The sequence below is a fragment of the Equus asinus genome, chromosome 20 (assembly GCF_041296235.1).
Source record: "Equus asinus isolate D_3611 breed Donkey chromosome 20, EquAss-T2T_v2, whole genome shotgun sequence".
In the NCBI taxonomy this organism is placed as follows: Eukaryota; Metazoa; Chordata; class Mammalia; order Perissodactyla; family Equidae; genus Equus; species Equus asinus.
The window spans coordinates 88,494,264-88,503,223 of NC_091809.1; the positions used below are offsets into that span (position 1 = coordinate 88,494,264).

At 39.8% G+C, this 8,960-nt stretch overlaps 1 pseudogene; it reads right to left on the reverse strand.

Annotated features, from left to right (window-relative positions):
• Nucleotides 1–7,344: 7,344 nt before the first annotated feature.
• On the reverse strand, nt 7,345–8,294 carry LOC106830175 (olfactory receptor 52H1-like; annotated as a pseudogene).
• Nucleotides 8,295–8,960: the final 666 nt, after the last annotated feature.

Consider the following 8,960-nt stretch of genomic DNA (forward strand, 5'->3'; position numbering starts at 1 on the left):
AGGTTTGAGGACTGATTGTGATGTTGTTTATAAAGTGCTTTGCACATTGTCTGGGGCATTACATAACAGTCAGTTTTTTAAATTAGATTTTACTCTAATTAATGTGTAACAGGTGCTGCAGATATAGGTACAGCTAAGGCAATTTTTACCATCCTCAAGGAGATCACAGATTAGTGGGGAAGACACACTGGAAGCAAGTAATTCCAATACAGAGTGACAAGAGATATGACCTAAAAAAGCACAGATTGCTATGAGGACACAGAGGAGTGTGCTGGTAATAATTAGGAGAGAGAGCTGGATGGTCACAAATTTTATATTCGAGCTGTGATTCGAAGGGAAAATAGGAATTTTCAAGGCAAACCGTGGGAATGGTAACATGCTAGGCAGGGAGAACCTTATTTCAGATGTGAAGAGGCCAATGAGAACACGGTGAGAATTGGGGAACTGTCTTCACATCCTGGTGTGGACGAGGCTCAGAAGAGGGAAGGCGAGATCAGAAGAAGAGTGTGGGGAGCTGAGCAAGAACTCGATTCTTGTGCTTTGGAACTTGGATCTTACTCTAAAGAATAAAGGATGAAGGGGCTGATGGAGGGTTTTACTTGGAAGTGTAAGAGAATGAAATTGACCTATTGGAATGTTCTTTCTGGCTCTCGTGTTGACTTGCTACTGGAATGAAGTAAGAGGCACCTAGCATGAAGCTTTAGAGGCAGCAAAATTAGTTTGAGAACTTTCACTGTAGTCCAGGCAGACATGATGGGGCACTGGGTATGCTGGGAGGATGCTGCAGGAGTGAATTAAGTAATGTTCCCTCCAGGGCTGGTGCTAGGGAGAAGCTAGTGCCATGCCTAGGATACAAAAAATTTAAGGAGGCACTCACTCTCAAGGTCTTCAGTGCTCCCTTAAATTTTGAGCCCACACACCTCTTTGGGGCTCACAGCTCAGTACAGGACAATCAAGATGTTATTGCCTATTCAGCAGAAAAGGAATTAAGTATTTTCTTGACTCATTTGTCCCTGTCTGCAGTTTAGCTGGAGGCAAGACCAGGCACCAGATGACAGAGGTCCCTCCCTTGGGACTTTCCAGAAGCAATAAATGATCCCAGGCTCATTCTGCCTTCTATGCCTTAGGGGAGATCTCCTTTCTGTGTTTGAAGGAATGGATGCAGATGAGTGAGCTAGGTCGCTGTGGCAGCAGGTGGAACATTCCAGGGAACTTGAATACACGGTCTTGAAGCAGTTACTGTAACCATCTAGGTTGCAAGAAGCCATTCCTGTGTCTGTGGACTGGCCACATGGGCAGGAGGTAAAGTAAGTAGTGTTTTAGTGTATACTTTTTTCACTACCCTTCTCCATACTTTAAATTCTCTGGATCTGCATTTTCTCCCTCCTTCCCCTGCAGCCATTTTTCCCTATCTCTAGGCTCAGCCTTCTTATGTTCTTTCTCAGGAATAATGACTACTCCTATACCTTCCTCTGAGGGCCCTCCTCTGTGATATTTTGCAGCTGTGATGATCCCGTTCTAGTTTTCTACTCACGGAAACACTTATAATGAGAATATGAGCTGTCAGGAGCCCCAGAATGAGACAGGCTTTTAATAGGGTCTATTTCAAGAGAGTGCTTTAATCTTTTAACCCAAGGTAGGACTCCAGATCTGAGATATGCCTGGGTCAGTGGTATGGTGAAAGGGAGCTCTTGATAGGTTGGGGAACTTAGAGATTCTATGGGTGCTTCTCAAATCTTAACCTCGCTGGGTGGCTAGATCCTGACTTTGAATTCCTGGTTGCCTGTCTATGCAGTACAGGCTCACACACACTGCTTCTTCCACTTTAAAAGCTTGAGAGAACACATCTAAGATGTTACTTTGCCCAGCAAGTTGATCTTTGTAAGCAGGGAAAATGAACTGGATTTTAACTTTAAGTAATATTAGGGATATACCTTAATATAAAGTAAAGAATATGTGTATATTGTCTCATACACATCTCTTTTCTTTGGTAAATGTAACTCCCTATTCTTTGCCATGCTCACTCATAGCATCAACAAATATTTCAAGTGACAGTAATCAGTACCAGACTTCCTGGTTTATTTTTAAAAGTCAAAGGACAACTTCAAATGCTTTGTGAGCCTGGAGCTCCTCCTAAAGAAGTTACATTACTATGGATTAAAGGGAATATGGAGTAAACTCTAAGAGCTGAAGGCACCAATTAAGTAACTTCTAATGAAAGCGTAAATTTTTAGTACTCCCTTTAATAACAAAACAACCTTCATCAAATTTTTACCATATATTTGACATTAAAATAATACAATTTTTTCATATAATAGAAAAATAGAAACTGTCAGATAAAACAAAAATAAAACAAAATCACCTGAGTTCACTACTCAGGTGAAACAGTAGTTAATATCTCCATGTTTCATCTACAAGACCTCCTATCATTGCAAATATATGTTTATGTAGCATTGCTATTGTCCAACAATGACCCCGAGCATAAGAATGTTTTTAACCTCTTTTTTTAATTTAACAATAAATGGTGAGCATTAAATAGTAATTATCTTTTAAATAATTAATAATTATGCTTTCTTTGTTTATAAGTTGATCTTTCTTGATACAGAATAAAAAGGTTTTTCTTTGTTAATGAGAAAATCAATTTCCTTTCTAATGAAGATTACTTAATAATTTTGAGACAATTTAAAGTGATGGCAGAGTTGTAAATTTTATTTTTATCTTCTTAAAGAGTGTAGTAGGGGCCAGCCCAGTGGCGCAGCAGTTAAGTGTGCATGTGCCCCTTCAGGGCCAAGGGTTCACTGGTTTGGATCCCGGGTGTGGACATGGCACCGTGTGGCAAGCGAAGCTGTGGTAGACGTCCCACATATAAAGTAGAGGAAGATGGGCTCGGATGTTAGCTCAGGGCCAGTCTTCCTCAGCAAAAAGAGGAGGTTTAGCAGATGTTAGCTCAGTGCTAATCTTCCTGGAAAAAAAAAAAAGAGTGTAGTATATTCCATTATAAGTTCCTTTTTCAGTGATGAAATCCATTCAGCACTGGGTAGGGAGTTTCTCAAAAATCTCTGGGAGGGGAAATTTGAGGAGATCAACTGGATTGTGTTCCCTGAAGGACAGAATGTCCTTGTTTACTAATGTTTTTCAAAATTGTTCTTGGAATACACAAAAAATAAAATTTTATAGAATTAAAAATCAACAGAGAACCTATCGAATCTATTTTAAAAGAAGTTTAAATAAGAAGTGTTTGGTAGCTGTAGCCAATTATATCTATGTTGTATATTTTTGACTTGCTCCAGTTACTTATTTCCGATCAGGCTTGCTCAACCACAAATTAGGAAGATTGGCAGAAGGAAGAAGATAATGAGTCTTGGAGAACTTTTGATGAATTGACAGAAGAATGTTTAGATGGAAATTTTCTTCCAGATATTAAAGAGGTGAAGGTAAGTAGGTAATAGTAGATTGGCTCTCCCAGAGTCCTAATAATACATTGAGAATGTAGATTTGCTAATTCACATATGGTGCCTGTTATTTCTGAGCTTCAAGAGAATTATAGCCAGTGGTATGCTGGTGACCGCTTAATAACTGGCTTTTGGGGGTTTGATTAGTAGATTTGCTGATTCATGGGGTGTAGATATTCCCATTATGATTGATTTCAAGCTACCAATATGATGGTGACCTCCTGACAAAATTCCTGAGAATTGAACCCTTGGTTCTCTCAAGCCAGTACGAGCAGACTCCAGCAACACCACTAGCTGCACTAGTTCTTATTAGGCCTGGCACACTGGGATTAGAATAAACCTGAAAAACTGCAGCTTGGGTTTGACTCCGAAAAGATGGCTCAGACCACGACTTCAGACCTTTACTGCTGCCCTTGAGCTTCAGCCACTCTACCGGGTTCTTTTCTTCTGAATTCTCATGATAACCTCCCCTTGGTCATTTTTTTCCCAATGACCCTTCATATTCCTAAGCTTGGTAGTATTGTTTGGGGGTGGGTAACACATTATTTTACTGTGACTTAGATAGGCTTTTTTAGATATGTGGATGTATGTGGTTACAGGGAACAGAGTGAGAGGGATAGACAGGTATAGGCATAGAGATAGAAGCCACTCAAGATTTATGTGGTTGAGTTGGAAGTAGAAGACCATTTATACTGGAAGCTGGTACTGAGCATGTGCTGAGTTTTAAATATTCATGTTATCAATTTATCCTGAATGCACACACAAAGTGTTCTGGATCAGGGACAGATGATCATTATTCTCTTAAAAAGCATATAATAACAGTTTCCCATACCCAATTCTTATCCCTAGGTCTATATAATACAGGCCAGGTCAAACGTCCTATGCATACAAATGCCTTATGCTTACAAATTCAAGGAATGAAGAAAAATGTATTTTTTCTGCTTATAAAATCCAGAGAGACTATCCCTCCTCCCCCTACCTTCTCTCCTTTTGAGAAAGTCTCCTTCAGACTAATGGGAAATAAATCTCTCCAGGGAAAAGATAAGACCATTATCTCCAGTTCTAAAACCCAGCCATGTCTTCTTATTTCTGGAGTTAGGTAAATCTCTCAAGAGTTCTCCCATTATCTGTAGTTATCCCACTAAGTATGGTTGTAAATTAATTTCTCAAGACTTGCTCTTGTCCTAGGATCCTAAGATGTTGAGAAAATTTATTTAGAAAGGTCAACTCAGGAAAAACACACAAATATTTTCTATACAACCCACAATATGCCAGGAATCTGAGTAGACAGCTGAGAAGAAGGAAGTTTTATGATTATGTAGCAAGGCAAAATTGCCTTGAAAATTCCCACAAGGGCTTCTGAAGGATGGAAGTGCAAGACTGGCCCACACTGCCTGGAATATGGGCTGTGCAGATGGAGGATCCACACATGTAGTGTCTGTTGTCATCCTCCATCCAAAGTGGGTGGTACCCATATGATAGGGAAAAGCTGTGGGAGGAAACTTCACTGTAGCTAAATGAACTCTGGTGGGAAAAGAAAGGAGGAGGGAGATAGACGGACTTTGCTGTAGACACAGGATGCGGTTTTTGGTTTGTTTTGTTTTTAACCTTTGACCGTAAGGAGAGCGAAAGCTAATAGGAGGAAACATAATGACATTAATGACAGTGACACAATACATTTGTATACAATTTTATAATTTCTAAAGTGCTCTAGCCTCCAATTTCCCATTGGATCCTCATACAACAACTCTGTGAGATAGACATTAAGGACTCTCAAAAAGATGTAAAAGGGTGAGATCACTATGCTGGAGAAATCCTGTTTCATTGGGAGGTAGGATAGTGAGTGGGTAAAACAAAGACTTTGGAATCAGGCAGATTTATTAGCTGCATGTTCATCAGATGTTATTTGTATGACATTGAGCATATTACTTAACTTTTTTATTAAGGTAAGATTCACATAACATAAAATTTGCCATTTTTACCATTTTGCAGTGTGCAATTTAGTAGCTTTTAGTACATTTGTAATGTTGTACAACTATCACCACTATCTAATTCCAGAACATTTCATCACCCCAAAATAAATCTCATACTCACTAAGCAGTCACTTTCTATTTCACCCTCCCCCATTCACCTGGCAATTACTTATCACTTTCTGTTTCTATGGATTTGCTTATCATGGACTTTTGATATAAATGGAATCAAACAATATGTCAGCCTTTTGTGTCTGGCTTCTTTCATTTAACATAATGTTTTCAAGATAAATCCACATTATATTGTGTACCAGAACTTCGTTCCTTTTTATAGCTGAAAACTATTCCATTGTTTAGATTTAACACATTCACTTTACCCGTTCATCAATTGATGTATATTTGATGTGAGTTGTTTCCATGTTTTTGGCTATTATAAACAGTGCTAACTATAAACATTCATTTACAAGTTTTGGTTTGAACACCTGTTTTCAATTCTCTTTGGTATATACCTAGGGGTAGGATTGCTGAGCCATTTGATAATTCTATATTGAACTTTTTGAGGAACTGGCAAACTGATTTCTGTAGAGACTGCATCATATTACATTCCTACTAATAATGTATCAATGTTCCAATTTCTCCATGCTCTCATCAATACTTATTTCCCATTTAAAACAAAAATTACAGCTATGCTAGTAGGTGTGAAACAGAACAAGAAAAAGAGATTGAAAAGTTACTTCCCTTTACTCTCATTCCTAACCAAATTCATGCTTAGTTTCAGATTCCAGAGGGAATAGCATACATGCAGGTCCAGAAGGAAAAGAGAACATAGGTTATTTGCAAAACCGAAAGTAATACAGGGTAATTATAACATAAAGAGCACGTAAAGGAATGAGGCAGAGGAGAGGGGAAAGTTGAGTCAGTGGACCCCAAGGGATAACTGGTTAGCACCAATCTTGCCGTATAAGGCTTGGAAGTTATGATAAGATATTTGGGTTTTATTCCAAGCAGAAGGAGAAACTGTTGAGTGTTTTACGCAGATGATTGACATGATCTAGTTGGAGTTTGGTAAGACCACTCTAGTTTTTGAACAAACAATGGTTGGCAGAGAAAAGAATTCAGAGGTAGCAAATTCCTAAATGATGCTGCTGAAAAAATCCAGGAGAGAGAGAAAGTATTGATCACGTTTTAATGTGAAACATGTAAATGAACTTAAAGGCTATTCGGGAGACATAATGGTAAACCAATTTTTAAATGATTAAAGAAAATAAATGAGATAAAGAGAAAGGCTTTGGCTTGGGAAACTAGTTGAATTCCATACCATTTAATAAGAGAGAAATCAAGAAAATGGGTGGATTGTGAAGAAAGGAGGAGGAGACAAGGTAATTTTTTTGCTTCACGTTGATTTTGAAGTTTTAGTAGGAGAGCCAAGAAAAATTGTCAAGTGGAGAGTTGGCTGTATGAGACAGAGAAAGAATCGAGAATAGAGCTTTAGACTTGGAACTTTCAACACACAAATAGTTATTGCATTTATTTGCTTAATGTGTGTTAAACAAATTTAACCCCACAGCAAGCTTATGAATTAAGTAGTATTTGTTCCTTTATTTTAAAATGAGGAATTTGAAACAGGATAAAAGTGCCAAAGGAAGTGTAAAACTTTTATGCATTTATGTTTTTGATGGTAGAAAATTAGGATATTTTCATCTGATGCCTATCATTTTCCTGAGACTTAAAAAATCCTTACGTCTCTCTCTCTCTCTAATTCTACCTATGTATTCTTCCAACAGAATTAAGGTCTTCAAATTCAGAGGAGTTAGATCCATTGTTGGAGGGCTTTCTGCTAGGCATTTACATAAGTAATTCTATTAAATCAATATGAGTACTTGACTTCCCACAATCTCTCTGTCCATGTTCTCATCCCCAGGTCAGTACATCCCTTTAGGAAAGAACAGAAAGATGACCTTCTCCCTGATCTGCTTTATTTTCACACTATAAATGGTGGGGTTGAGTGCAGGAGGGATTGCCACATAGAGGTTGGCAAATAAAATGTGAAAAGTGCGAGAGATACTGTGACCAAAGCGGTGAGTAAGGACAGAGAATATGGCTGGTGTGTAGAATATGAGAATGACACTGACATGAGAATAACAGGTGCTGAGGGCTTTCTGGAGGGCATCTCTGGATGGAAGGTGGAAAACAGCACGAAGGATGGGAGTGTAGGAAATACCAATGAGGATCAGGTCTGAGATAATAGTCATTACAGGCACAGCAAAGCCATACCAGATATTGATGGAAATATCAGCACAGGCGAGGCGGGCCACCCCTATGTGCTCACAGTATGTGTGAGGGATGGTAGGTGTCCTGCAGAAAGGCAAACGCTTCACCAGGAAAACAACAGGCAAAATAACACTAAAGCTCCGACCAGCAATGCCCACCATGATCCTGACAATTCTCTTAGGTGTCAAGATGCTCCTGTAACTCAAAGGGGAGCAAATGGCCATGTAATGATCAAACGCCATGCCCAATAAGATGGCTGAGTCCAGGAAAAAGCTGAAGTGGAGAAAGAACAACTGGGTGAGGCAGCCAGGAAATGTGATTTCCTGAGCATTCAACCAGAAGATGCCAAGTGTTTTGGGGACACACGTGGTGCATAAGATGAGGTCTGCAGAGGCCAACATTGAGAGGAAGAAGAACATGGGTTCATGGAGGCTGCTGTCCATAGTGATGAGGTAGAGAAGGACACCATTACCTGCAAGGGCCACAAGGTAGATAGCGAAGAAAGGAATGCCAATCCAGATGTGGAAGTGCTCCAGCCCTGGAATCCCCACCAAAAGAAGAAGCCTGGATTGAAACTGGTAAAATTTAATGTGGCCATCATGGTGATTGTCATTTCCTGAGGACAAAATATAATATTTGACTCCTGAGAATAACAGGCTATAAATTCCCTTTAAGTCCTTTCCACAACTAAGATCATATTCAAAGTGACAAAGCAGATCTCAGAATCAGGTTTTTTTTTCACACACTGTCCAGTGTTCTTTCCACATGCCACTGCTGCCTTCAATGTCTCCATACTTGTCACAGCATCTGTGCCTGGGGGAAAGGAGATATAGAGTCTGCAGTACCCGCTGCCCCCCACCCTGTTCCTCCACCTAGTCTGCTAAGCAGAGGCATTGCTCATTGGTGCGGGACTCCAGCCCTCTGCACAAAGCCGGGGACTTTTGCAGAGCTCATTACAGTTCATATGCCGCTAGAGATTATAGAGATTGTTTTTGACATTCTAGCTATTCCTGCTCTTTCCAGAACCTGTAGCTCTTTGTGACTATGGCGATGCTTTTGAGTCCTGTAGTTGTCTGAAAGTCTTGCAGCTCTGTGAAGAGCCTCTGAATGAGGATGCAGAGACTGTCTGCAGGCAGAGCCTTTCACTGTGCACTTTGCACAGAGCTCATGTGTGACTGTCTATAGAGAATATGCCTGTGTGCAGAGCCCACAGTGTTTGTAGGACCTGCGACCTGTCCACAGGCCTGGACATCATCCTTATCACTGT